General features: G+C 32.7%; 1 protein-coding gene across 1 annotated transcript in view; it reads left to right on the forward strand.

Annotated features, from left to right (window-relative positions):
* Positions 1-14,290, forward strand: part of caps (capricious) — a 458,443-nt gene that overhangs the window by 67,034 nt on the left and 377,119 nt on the right. The window lies entirely within an intron of this gene.

A 14,290-nucleotide genomic window follows, 5' to 3' on the forward strand; every position in this document is an offset into this window, starting at 1 on the left:
TTTTCTTCTCATTTGTAATTTTTTACGTACAGTCGCATATTACAAAAACAATACGAAATATAATATTGCTGTAGTAAGCATTTCTAAAGTTCTTTTCTTAGATCATCCTTTATTGTGGTCGGATTTGGATCGATACAGTTACCCCTTTTTTTTTTATTACGAAAAAGTAAACATTTTTACTTTACCGGTTATATATTGTTTATTATAGCTATAATATGTAATATATAATATGTGGCTGTTGTCATCATTATCATTTGGTATTTTGCCTGGCGGCAGGTATCTTACGCCACTGCTGTCTCCTTCCGTTCAACTCTGTCCCGATCTTCGTTCTTTCCAATCTTCACCTCTCTTTATTTATCCTAATTTCTTCCTGTTTATTACTTAATATTTTTTCATTAATTTTGCATTCCTATTTTATACGTTCATCCGTTATTAAATACTTTATCCATATCGACATATTTTTATAACTCCTCTCCTTTCAAGGCCCGATCCATGATCCTGTATAACACGACTTTGAGGGTGCCAGTTGCCTCTACTCCTCTGGGAGGCCATGCCAGACCCGCCTACGCTGTTCCTGACAGCACCCCTCAGTGGCTGGGTCTCGGTCTTTTAATAAGCGCCTGCCTCTAATCCGGAGCCCCAGACCGGGTCTCGGTCTTTCTTTTCCCCGCCTAAGGACCCCAGGAGTCCCCGTTCAATCATTGAAGTTGGGACGCCGAAGCATCCTACCCCTCCTGAACGAGGCTGTCCTCCCTGCCCTAACGCTAACACCCCTCACCAATGTTCCACTTCTTCCAGGGTGTTCTTTCGGATGATGTTCTGTATTATCTTACTGACTATTGACTTGTTCCGCTCACCATGAAGCATTACCTCCACCTTATTATCGGTAACCTCTCCCAACCGCGTTAGCATCATCATCATCCTGTCTTCTTCCCACCTTGGGCTCCGGAAGGCAGTATGTTCTGCGGTATCCCTCTGCCGTATAGGTAGCTATTAAAGCTACGATGCTCCGATAAAAATTGGGTTAGCTAAAACGTGAGTTCCCCGTGCTCACGTCTAAGCCAAAGCCTGATATCTGGTATTTACTTCTTCGTCCAGAGACCCACTTCTGATCTATTGAATTTCTCCTGCCAGCGCTCTGTCGTCTCCTCCTGGCCATGCCTTTGTCATCCCTTCTCTTCTTCCATCAAGAGCTCCATAGGGGGGAGCGAGGCAATTACCATAACTGCCTCTGTAGAGACCGTTCGGTAAGCCCTAGCAACGCCGACTGCCAGTTGGCACTGCAGCCCCAACAGCCTCCGTACGGCCACTTTCGCGCACAACGCCCTCATTCACACTGGCACGGCGCACAAGACAACAGACCAAGCCACCGCCGCCCCAGCATCTTCCTCTTTGATGAGTTTGGCCCGCCAACCTTGCTCATGAGCCTTGAGACTGCCGAAACTGTTCTACCTGCCTTGTCAACTGCCTCCCTAATATCGACATCTGAAAAGCCTTAAACCAGTCCCTCTCCATCTTCCTCATCGACCCGTGCTTCACTTCATAAAACAAGACATTCCATATGTAGTTATAAGATGTTAGCCAAATAGCATTTGATTTACATATTCCTTAAATCTAACTACAGACCTTTACTTCGTAGTCTTCTTACTGAATTTTTTCTTTGCCATCAGTATACTTTCTTTTATTTCCATTGAGCTGTTCAAATTCTCGGTCACCATAGTTTTCAAACATCGGTAATTTTTTTTCTATTCTTACTTCACTTGTCCTTACCGCTAAATTCTCCTATTTGTTGTGCCCTTCTGTTACTTTAGTTATTCCCTATATTTATTTTCATTTCTCATTCTTTATTCCTTCCTCCAAGGTTGTTATCAATCGTTGAAGCTCGTATGTGTCATCAGCTAAAATTATCATATCATCAGCAAATCTTACTGCATCTTATTTTTTGTCCTCCTCTACTTATTACGTATTCTCTTTCTTTTAATACATTCCTTATATCATTTTCTTACTACAACTGAATAGCAGTAAAATACATATATTAAATATTATATACTAAATATTATATATTAAATATTATACATATACTAAATATTATATAAGGGAAAGAAAGTTATATAATTGCAAACGGGTGAAATTTTAGATTTTAGGGACTTTGCAGATTTTGACGTTTCATGACTCTCCTCTAACCAAAGAACACAATTTTAGTATTACAATTTCCCGAATGAATTTTTCAATGTATGCGTATTTCCTTGATACGTCCAATGAACCGATTTGGTTGAATTTAGCACTAGTAGTTCGCATTGATGTCATTTAATTTTTTCACAATCACTTAAGAGAATTTTTTTACTCAAAGGGTAAGTACATATTTTTACATAACCGTAAAGTACATATATTTAAGATACTAAGGTACTTTCTGATGGTGTTTGGTTTCATTCAAATCTCTGTAAAATGGCGGGGACAAAATCACTTTCCTTTTTGTGATTTCTGGACCAAAGTGGCATTCATATACTAATTATGATTCTATCACTTTAATATGTCCCTTTGGTAATGTACTTCGGGCAGTTTAATTCAAGGGTGGAGGTTGATAAGCCTATTTTGATTGTTTTTTCACAGTTATAATTTTCTTGATATCTTCAGAGTGGATTAATTGACTTTTATGAAATTTTGTACGATCATTTACATAGGTCATTGAAACCAATTAATTTTGGCAACGATTAGTGAAGGAGGTGGGGTAGGTACGCCTATCGTGATTAGAAGAGAAATACGGTCACCCTGAGTACCGTATCTCCAAATTTTACTTAGAGTAATTTTTTTTACATAATTCTTACTTGTTTTAATGTTCCCTTAATTTTTCTTCTAAGTTTGCCTGTCAAGGGAGAAGCTCCTCTATAACTGTTTGTCACTTCTTTTTTTAAATATGTACATCATTTATGTTATATGTAAAACATTATTAATGTCAGATATCAATTTCTACAATAATTCTTAATATGTAAATTCATTTGTTCATTCTAGAGTTTGTTAAAAGACAACGTGCGATGTGGGAATGTACGAAGTACGTAATACTTCTTCGACTCCCATTTGTTCTGTTAAACAGTCACTCTACTTCATACGTAATACATTTAACGTTAAACATTTCTTTTTCATAAAATTTAAAAATATTACATATTGAAAATTTTGAAATTATATTTTTACTTTCTCGTACGAAGTAAAAGAAGAATTGATTATGATCGCGAAAATTTTCGGTTTTCAAATTTCAACGGAAATATCCAATTTGACCATCCTTGAATCAGTTTTTACTAGCTTTGGCGTGACGTTTGTACGTACGTATGTATGTATGTCTGTCGCATAACTCAAAAATGATTAGCCGTAGGATGTTGAAATTTTTAAATTAGGACTGTTGTAACATCTAGTTTTGTACCTCCCCTTTTAATTGCAATCAACTGAACAAAAAGTGTCCAAAAAAGCCCAAAATCCAAAAAATTGGATTTTTCCAAACTGCAGTAATAAGCCTTCATGGAGAGCTTTTCAACGATATAAGTGGTACTTATTTTCATTGGTTCCAGAGTTATAGCCAAATAAAATTTTAATTAATGAAATATTTGGATGTTAGCGGAAGACACATCGGTTCGAATTAGACTTCATCTCCTTTTTTTTTTTTGATTTAAATATATTGATTTATTAATAATTATTAAGAATGTATTTATAAGGAGAAGACAAAGATTATGATATTAGGATAAACAAAAGAAGGTACAAAGGTTGATATTAAATTAGATGGTACTGTTGTAGACAAGTTTGACAGTTTTTGTTATTTGGGAAGCACCGTCACTAGCGATAATAAATGTGCCACAGAAGTAAAAAGAAGAATAGCGCTGGCAAAACGAGCTTTCCAGGATAAAAAGAATATATTGACTGATAATCAAACATATGAGTATGCAAATAACAAATCAGGTCGCTAAAACTTATGTCTGAAGTATTCTTACTTATGGGTGTGAAACATGAACACTTGGGAAAGCAAAATAGAAAGACTGGAAACAATGGAAATGTGGATTTGGAGAAGAATTACAAGCTGGGTGAATAGGAAAAAATGATCAAGTGTTAGCAGAAGTGAGTGAGGGGAGGTCCTTACTAAATGTTATACGAAGATGAGCGAAATTGATAGGAAATGTAATACGACATGACCGGTTTTTTAATTAATATATTTGAGAGCAAGTTTTTGGTAAAAATCCTACAGGTAGACCGAGAGCAACAATCATCAATTATTTTAAAGAAGAGATGGGCCTTGGCTTCATATAATGACTTGAAGAGAGAGGCGGCGATGAGAGTGACGTGGCTAAATTGAAAAGGTGTAGCCTTTAGTGAATGATGATGAATAATTATGAACCTCTTATTGTAAAAAAAAATTCAATAACAAAAAAAAAAGTATCAGAAGTTTTTAGTGAAATAAAAATGTATGTTCTTTTCATTAAAAAAAAAAAAAAAAAAAAAAAAAAAAAAAAAAAAAAAAAAAAAAATGTGTAAGTGTAATATAATAGGCGTACAAGGAAGTCATCTGTTATTTACATCAGATTTTTAAAATTTTATAATCTTTGTATAGAGATTACAAATTCAAGTAATTTTTGTTTAGTTTTCATTATTTTATTATTTGTATGAACTTTTGACAAAATCAGATTGTTTAATGCATATTTTAATTGTATAATACAATTTAATATTTTTAACTATATAATACGTACATTAAATTTATGCACAGTTGCGAATATGACGCCGGATGTACGTCTGCTGATCGCAGTTATAACTGCTCGGCGTGCATAGAAGCAAAAAACAATCTCTCGACTATTTAACTTAAAAAGATATGTCGCCTATTATGAGAAGACACATTCTTGCACGCAACTTTTACTGGAATGTAACCTACTTCAACATATTCTGCAATTTCTTCTCTAATTTATTATATATATTTTCGTTCACATTTTACGGGTTTATAATTGACAATATTTACTGTGATATTATTTATGTAATATGTAAAGAGATATAATTTCTTAGCAAACAAATAAACAAATAATATCTGCATATTTAAATCATTTTTTAAACATGCATGCTACTTATACTTATTATGTATTTGATTTACTTCTTTCTATATTATATAATCTCATCTGTAAATACAATACACAGTATATACACTAAATTCCTTTTTACTTTGCCGACAGATACTTACTCCGTATGCTATATAGGAAAACTATGCTAATCGGATCGAAGTTTGCAAGTTGGGAGTTTTTCCAATCTCGAATTTTGATTCCCTCTCTAACAGAGGAATAGCGTAGAAAAATTCCTAATGGGTATGTATACGTATGTACATATGTATGTATGTTGACTGACTCGTTGAACCGATTTTGATGAAATTTGGTCCGATGATTTCTGTGTATGAGGCATTAATGCCAGTCAAAATCGGTCAATATTTCACTAGCCGTAACTCTCAAACGAAACATTTTTGGACATCTTTTTATATGAATTTTTTTCCATTATTTTTACAAGTAAAATAGGTTATGAAAGTCCCGGGAAAACTTCGTGATACACTCTGTATATTCAAAAGAATTATATCAGTATTTGAATGAACCTATGTAACAAATTTTTCGGGCAACACAGTATGGAATTTGAAAAATATAAATGTAGATGGTATTATATACTAATAAATCGGATTTAAAAATGAGTAAATCAATTTAGTCAATAAATTAAGTCAATTTAGAATTGTATTGGCATTGGATAGGATAAAGAGATGTGTAATTTGTAAATTATATAAATGTAAATTGTAAGATATACTTAATAATCTGGCTTATAATTATGTTCATGGGAGTTTCTCAGAGTTCTAGTCATTAAATTTAAGCTTTGTTCACTGGTGTGTGATAAGTTATTGGATATTTTGTTCTCTTTTGATTCCAATGTGGTTAGATATCTTTGTACACTTTCATTATAATTTCAGGCTATAAATTGATTAAAGAGAAATTTGTTTTTTTTTTTTTTTTAATAAAAGTTGAAATTTATGAACAATTTCACCTCTTTTATATGCAGTTCTTTTTCATTCAAAACTAAAGGAAGTTAATCATAACTTCTATTTTTATTTGTTTTAAATTTTTGTTAATGTATCATTCTAGAATAGTTGACAAATTTTGACAGTTTTAATCTCACTTCCCTATCACTAAAATTATTATATTTTATTATTTATTTACATTAAGTAAAAAACAGTAACACAAAAGTAAAGCTCCATAATATAGTTATTAACTTTGACAGAAAATCAATTTTTTAATTACGAAAGAAAATGGAGAGACATTTTTGTTTCTTTTTGCTAAAACTATATTGGTCAGAATAGATTATTAGTGGTTTTTATTTTTTTTTTTTATTTTAAAAGAAATTCATCTAACCAAATGTAATTTTGAAATAATCATATTTTGTTAATCTCATACTGGTGGCTACGAATTTTTTCAAAATGTTTTTTGTTTATTCTAAAATGTAATTTTTTTTAATTAAGAATTATGTTAATGAAGCAAATTATTAATTATTTGTAATTTTTGAAATTAAATTAAAAAACCTTTCGCAGGGTAACATTAGAATGAAGTTTCAAGATTCCTGTTTTGGGCGTGGTTTAGAATAACTATGATTAGAACTGTTTCCGGTAACGAATATTTCCTATCGTGGTTACATTTCGATAAAAATAACTTTAATAAAGAATAGTTTCTGATATTTAGACCAAGGAGCGCCCCTTTCTGTGTAGTTGATGAATGCGGCCAATGAAATGCCGCACAATTTAAATTCCGATTCAAAGTTGATAACCAGCGCGAATAGAGAAATACCCTTTCTCCTTGCACAAATACTTCCTAATAATACTCCAATCATTTTCGATTATGTTGTGTGGGCGGGGCAGTAACGTACCGCCTATCATCTTCTTGTTATCTTTACAAACGCATTGATGTTTTAAAATCATGTTTGTACGAAAAATTACATTTACAGCTATCGTATTATATGAGCCTTAACTACGAAGACGTCACTGCTACCAGCAATAAACTCTCGTTATTCGTATTTTAGTATGTACTTATATTTCATATAAAATTATATTCTGAAATTGTATAATTCTTGTAGATGTCTGAATAGGTGATCTTTTCCATTTTTTACTGAATTTAACAAATTGAGTTATATAACGAAATTGAATTAAAAATTAAAGTATAAAACGGAATGTCGATCGTAATTGGTTCTGAAATGTTCGGATCCGGACCAAAATTAATCCCAATATTAACAATATTGTAAACTTTTTTCCCAAGCATACTGGAAATCACTGATGATTTTTTTCAAGGAGATAATTTCATATCTTCTTTTATTTTTTTATTTTTAAAGATATTCTAAACGATTGTAATAAATAATTTCATATAAAATTAAATAAACGTATTGGTGTATTAAAAATACATCGGTCCACACGTTTCAACCACTTTACCAACGATGACTTATAAAATAAGTTCGGCATTACGCCCATCAACGACAAACTACTCGAGAGCCGATTATGTTGGCTCGCCCACGTCCTGCGCGCCGATGTCGACTCTGTCAACACCGCCCTCAAGCTAACCATCAACGACAAGCCACCGAAGGGTCCCCCAAAGCAACATTGGGCCCACACACCTCACGCAGACGTGAAGACCGCCTTGCTTTTCCACCCTGACAAGTGCCAAATGGCGTCATCACAGCCACCATACGGACCCCGCCACCACACGGTACAAAGGTTAAGGAAAAGAAGAAGAAGAATGGTTTTTTTAAAAAGGGCACAATTCTGTAAACCAATTGAACTGTCTAGCAGATAAAAATTAGGTTTAAAAAGAAGGGTAATCTTGATAGATTGAAGAATGTTACTCGTAGCCGCTGAGAACAGACTAGAAAATATTGATGAAATCATTACTAGGTTGTGTCAGACATGAAGGGGAGACCATATGTTTAACTTTGTTGGTTGTTTGACAACGAAAAATTTTCATTATCTCACCTTTTCCCATACGTCTTTTCTACGAAATAAAGCAGTCGTTATTTTCAAACTGAAGTTTTTATTTCTTAAAAAATTGCTAACGCGATGTTAAATTAATGCAAAATTTCATAAAAAAAAAAAAAAAATCGGAAGAGTTGTTACTACGTCTCAAACAAACAAATAAATTAAGTTTGTCTCTTTTGGCCTGTTACTATTGTAGTGTATTATTGTATAGAATATATCCGTAAAATAATGGTGGGGTTTCAAACAGTCACAGACATCAGGTATACGTCAAAATGAAGGGAAACCGTTCACGTTTTCGATACGTAAACAAGTTTTAGTACTAATGCATGCGTCCTGTGTTACAAGGTAATATTACATTAGCTCGTTAGTTACCTTGATTACGGTGGGAGAAAGATGCAGTGTGTTGTGTGGTTTATTATGTTAGAATTTTTTACCTTTTTTTAGTTGTGAATACCGTATTGTATTCAATGAAGAACTATTACAATTAAGCGTAAAGTTCATCGAGTAGACAAACAACTCAGAGAAAAGGTTACCCTACTACCAGACTCACATCCAGGTCCACTATCAATATCTTATGAGACCATTAAAGCTTTGCGAACAAATTATTTGTGTTGCTCTATACAATCGGTGTAAATGTTTCACAGAGTTAAGGGTTATGTTTTGTGAACTGTTCACAAAGTTTAAAGAAATGAATGCACTTTACCGGTTACAAAATTCTGGTTTTACATAAAATTTATCCACGTGACAAAATTAAAAGGATTTGATTTAGTTTCAGATATTTTGGGTAGGTTAGATCATGATGGGAAGTTTTTAAACAAGTTTATTTGTGTTTTATTTTCTGAAAAAAAGAATTATAAGGGGTAAACAACTTCCTAGATATATTATAAGGAAATGCCAATATCCCAAATACCTGTGAATTCCATTTTCCAATTGAACGAAGTTTCTTCACATTTTTCTATATTCGTGAGGGATTATTTAAACAAAACATTTCTTCAACGATGGATCGAACGAGAAAGTTGGATAATCTCCACGATCTCCGCATCTTATCCCTTCGGATTTTTATTTATGAGGTTATTTAAAGACATGAGTTTTCTTTGTTCAAATGAAAAATTTGGTTTATTAAAAAAAAAAAAACGGATCACTCAAATCTTTTTATCTTTTGAATTTTCTTTGTAGTGTACTCCAAAAAGTTGAATATAGTTTTGATTTCTGCAGCGTAACTAAAGGAACGCATAAAGAAATGTACTGAATAAGTCTGTTTCGTGGAGAGCTTTTCTCTTCAGTTAGATAAATATGATGTCTCCTCAATCATGCTATGTTTCAAAGCTGTGATACCGTTATTTTCCGAGCATACTGTAACGTGCGGGTTAATTTTCGTTTCGCGAACGGTATAAAAAAATCTCGATTAGCCACTAAAAGGCTTCAGGATATTTTTTATAAGGAAGTCTAACGTAAAAAAAAAAAAAAAACAAAAAAAAAACAAATGAAGCTGTTTATTTCATAAACATAAATTTTATTGTATGTGTTTTTTATCGAAGTAATAATATTAAACTAAAATTGATATTTTGAAAATTTATTTTCATTTTATGACTCAAACGCTTAATTAAAAAACCGGATTACATATATCATATTTTGATTTATATAAATTTTAGAAATAAATAATAATGTAATGGAAAACAGACACAAATTGTAATAATATAAACAAATCAGTAAATGTATAAGTGATGACCGAAAGTTTCTGTCTGCTAAGAGTTATTTAAATATTAATTGTATAAACGACATATATCCTTCAATTTAATTTATACTGCTACAATAATATAGGTTATGTTTATTACTTTAAAACACTTATTTAGGTATAACTTGAAATATTAAAGTAATAAACTTCAAGGAACATATTACGGATAAATCATTACACGAGATGAATATTTTAAGGAAAAGATAAATCAATTTTTTCTTTATGCAGCAATTTTTTACGTGAATAAAAATTGTATAATAGTGTATTGCAAATATCAAATGTATTTAGTATGAAACTAGCTGGAAGCTGGGCCGCAGCTAGGCCATCCGGACGGGTTGGCTTGGCGGGCGGCGTCTCGGAATGGGATTATAAGGAGTCCAAAATTGTTTAATTATTGTATAAAAATACTTTTGTTGAATGATGAAAATTGATATAACGAAAACTCAATCAGAAATTTAATTGTAGAAATTGATACTAACGAATCGTGATTTTCCGCTAGTGATCGGTACACTCCGGTGGATACTTAATGGTTATAGTTCATTATTTCATGAAGAAAAACAATCAAATAAATAAAAGATAAGTAAAAAAAGTTTTAAAACATCACTCTTTAATTAAACGCACTAAAACGTAAAAAATAATTTTAGGACCGTATCTTAGAATGGATTTGACAACAAACTTTGAAGGAGATGTGTAAGATCATGTGAAAGTCATAGCTTCAGATTAAAATTTGATGTTTTTGCCAATTTATTCTTACGCATGTTTACACCCTACTCCTTAGACCATTCATCACGCATTAGAAAAAATTAGCAAAAACATCAAATTTTTTATTTAAAGCTATGACTCGCATAATCTTACATATTACCATTAAAGCTTGTTGTCAAATCCATTCTGAGATACGGTCCTAAAATTATTTTTTACATTTTAGTGCGTTTAATCTAAGAGCGGTGTTTTACAATTTTTTCACGTTTTTTTCCCTATTTTTTAGTACATTTAATATAAGAATGGTTTTTAAAAAGTTTATTTTTATATATTTTTAATTTTCTACTTTTTAATCATCGTATAATTTTATACTTTACAGCTGCTCTAGAGCACAGGTTTAGGCGTATTTAGCTAAAGATCGGATCGGTACGTTTTACGGTGGGTAAGTGCAAACAAAACATACAGCAAATCGATTTAATTTTCGAATAACCAAGAACCGGTCGATCAAGAATGTACCCGACAGTTAGCGCTCGACCTGGTGATACATACAACGTTTAAATCGCGAAAATCGGATGAGCGGTTGCCGAGATATTTCCACCCCTTCCGCAATTTCCGAACGGCGCCCTTGGAGGCACTTGGAAATATTATCATCCGACGGATGATAATATCCCAGCGACGGGAGCAGATGGGATAATGTCGAGGAAAGTCGAAAATTTTTTCAGACCATTTTTGAGATATTTGCGATTTTCGTTCGAAAATTCGGATCCGGTTATAAAGTACTAAGTTTTCCCAAAACATCGATATATATATATATATATATATGGTATATCGAGATATAATAAGTATACGCCTTTCCACCACGAGCCATGTACTAACGAATCTGGATTTTTCGCTAGTGAACGGTGCAATCCAGTGCTAAGTTAACATGGACGCACACACAGACACTCATACAAATGCCGTTTAGTAGGGTAGGATTTTGTTACATTAAGATAAAATCTAATATGAATCTTTTTGTTTTATTAAACTAAATTTATATAGAAGAATTTTATCATTTTGTAAGTTGTTTTTTTTCTTTTTTTATCACCAGTTAAATTTATTCTTGTATTGTAGAATAATTATATTCAAATCATGTTTTATATATGTATTATTCATCTTAATTAATGTATTTTTCTTCGCAGATGATAATTTATGTATTCGAGTTGTTTCTCTTTTCTCAAACTGAAATGATAAGCATCATGTAATGAATAAATTGCGTATTTTTTTAAAAAAGGTATTGTATGAAATAAAATATAAGGCTCGTGTCTAATAAGATAAAAATACATTTTTAAAAAAAATTAACTAATTTTTGGCAATTATAACGCAGCAGATATTGTTATGGGATCCACACATGCAAACGTTTTGGTTTAGCACGCGATAACATTAAGTAAATGTAAAATGTTGTTATACCCTCTAGTGTGGACTCTGCAGTAGTAATAGTAATTTGATTTAAAACATTTACGTAAAGTAACTTACTCGTTTAGTAAATTATAATGTATTTTGTAACATTTAAAAAAGTTATACGGTATTAAGAAACGTGAAATTAGAGATAAAATAACGTCAGTAAATGTTTGTATGAACTACATTTTGTTTTTGCTTTTTTATCAGAGAAATTAGCTTGTTGAAGATAAATTTACTGTTACTGACAAGTTTTCTTTTTTAATTAAGAATAGTTGAAAACAAAACAAAAATTAACGCTTTTACTATTATTCTATCTCCTTTTTGTTGTTGTTACTATACTATTATTTAATATAACATTTCCCACTTATAGATAAAAAAGAAGAATTCAACAATTTTTTTTTATATTTATATTCCTTTGAAACTAATTTGCAGAGTAGTGTTTGTTTTTCCTTAACAAGCGGTTAAAACTAACAAATATTTATGCCCTCTTTACTTTAAAGTTATTTAATTTCTTTAAATTAATATCAGTATGGTTAGAAGTAATCTACTGCCCAATATTACTCTGGATATATACAGCGTGTTCTAAAAATGATACAACATTATAGAATAATGTCTCTCCCTTTTGTTGTTGATTTAATTGAGGAAAAATGGATTACACAATGCAGCAGAGAATATTCATTGTCTCTCAATGCATTCGATGTGCCAGTTATGCTCAAACCCAGAATGTCTACTTAGAAAAGTATGGTGTGAATGCACCAAACAAGTCCTCTATCAAGCGGCTGTAGACAAATTCCAAGAGACGGAATGTGGCAGATTCAGCCAAAAGTGCTCGACCGAAAGTGCTAACACCAGAAAAGTTGATCGACGTGCAAGCTACATATTCTGGTAGACCCAAAATGTCTGTGCGCCGCCTATCTAGCCAGTCGGGTCTCTCTATTGGTAGCGCCCGCACGGCAAAGCGCAAGTGTTTAAAGATGCATCCGTACAGAATTCTTTCATGACACAGTGAACAGTGAGCGCAACATACAGACTAGAGTCTACGGCTAGAGTACACGTGGTTTCAGCAGGACAATGCCACGGCTCGTACAGCCAACAACACTGACTTTCTTGAATCGGTGTTTTCATGAACAAATGATTTTGAAGGAGTTGTGACCACCTCGGTCTCCTAATTTATCCTCTCCTGACTTTTTCTTGTGGGGATATCTTAAAGATGCCGCTTACAAAACATCCTCATACCGTTCCCGAATTACTGAACGAAATTGATTAATGTGTCGTTGCAATTTCTCGACCGACGTTACAACATGTGCTTATGAGCTTGCAATGTCATATTTAATTACGTCAATCGCATAATTGACCACTATCAACAGCTATTGCAACTTACTCATCTTCCCACAACGTTGCGTCACTTTTTAAATATATTGTATACGATAGAAGAGATTTGCGAAGGATTCAGTTACATCCCTTTCGTTCATGTACCACTTCCACTTTTTTTAGTGGGTATCAGTTTTAATACCATTGGACATTTGCTCATATGTTACACAATTCCGGATATTATTCCTTAAGAAGCTCTGTTCTTATTTTAATTTCAAAAGAAAAAGCATTCCTTATTCCACCGTGTTGCACTTTAGGTAATCAAAACAAAATAATTGATGAATAATATGCTTTTCCTACGTAAACATACCTCATCCCTTCTAAGCGTGAAAGTCACTCGCTGCTTACCCAGGGGCCTTAAATTCTCATTAAGTAGAGTTTTTTACTCCGTATTGCATTTCTTACGTCGGTAGATAGTTCTTTCTCTGTCCCCACCTCTTTTTTTTATTCTTGATTTTTTTTCCCGATTTTAGATTCTCGTGGTGTAAATTCCATGCTGAGGTTACTGTGAAACATATTGCCAGTCATTGCATCCTTGATATGACTTTTTATGGGAACTGCCTATACACCATCCAGTGGAGAATGAAAAGTATGGCATAAAAGTATATTTTATTTGTGGCAAAAACTTACATTTATTTTTACATATAGTCTCCGTTAACAGTTACACATTTCTCCCGATGTTGACCCAGTTTTGTCATTCTGTCAATGAAGATTGCTAGCGATTTCTCCTTGATCCACGACCTCGTTGCGTTCTTCAGTTCATCATCCATGGTAAAATGAATACCCTTAACGAAAAGAAGTAAAAACCGTTGGCCACCAAATCTGACGAGTACGGTATGTCTGGAATAAGTTCAAATTTCAACTTCATAAAATCCTCGGCTGTTACAAGCGATGTGTGTATAGCCGAGCATTATCATGTTACAGAATTATTCGCTTCGTGAATTTTCAGACATTATACAACTATCTGTTTTCTTGTTTTAACTTCCTTGCACGGAATTTACAGTCGACGATATTAGTCACTCACATACATGTGTTTG

This window comes from Lycorma delicatula, chromosome 2, assembly GCF_047948215.1.
Source record: "Lycorma delicatula isolate Av1 chromosome 2, ASM4794821v1, whole genome shotgun sequence".
Classification (NCBI taxonomy): domain Eukaryota; kingdom Metazoa; phylum Arthropoda; class Insecta; order Hemiptera; family Fulgoridae; genus Lycorma; species Lycorma delicatula.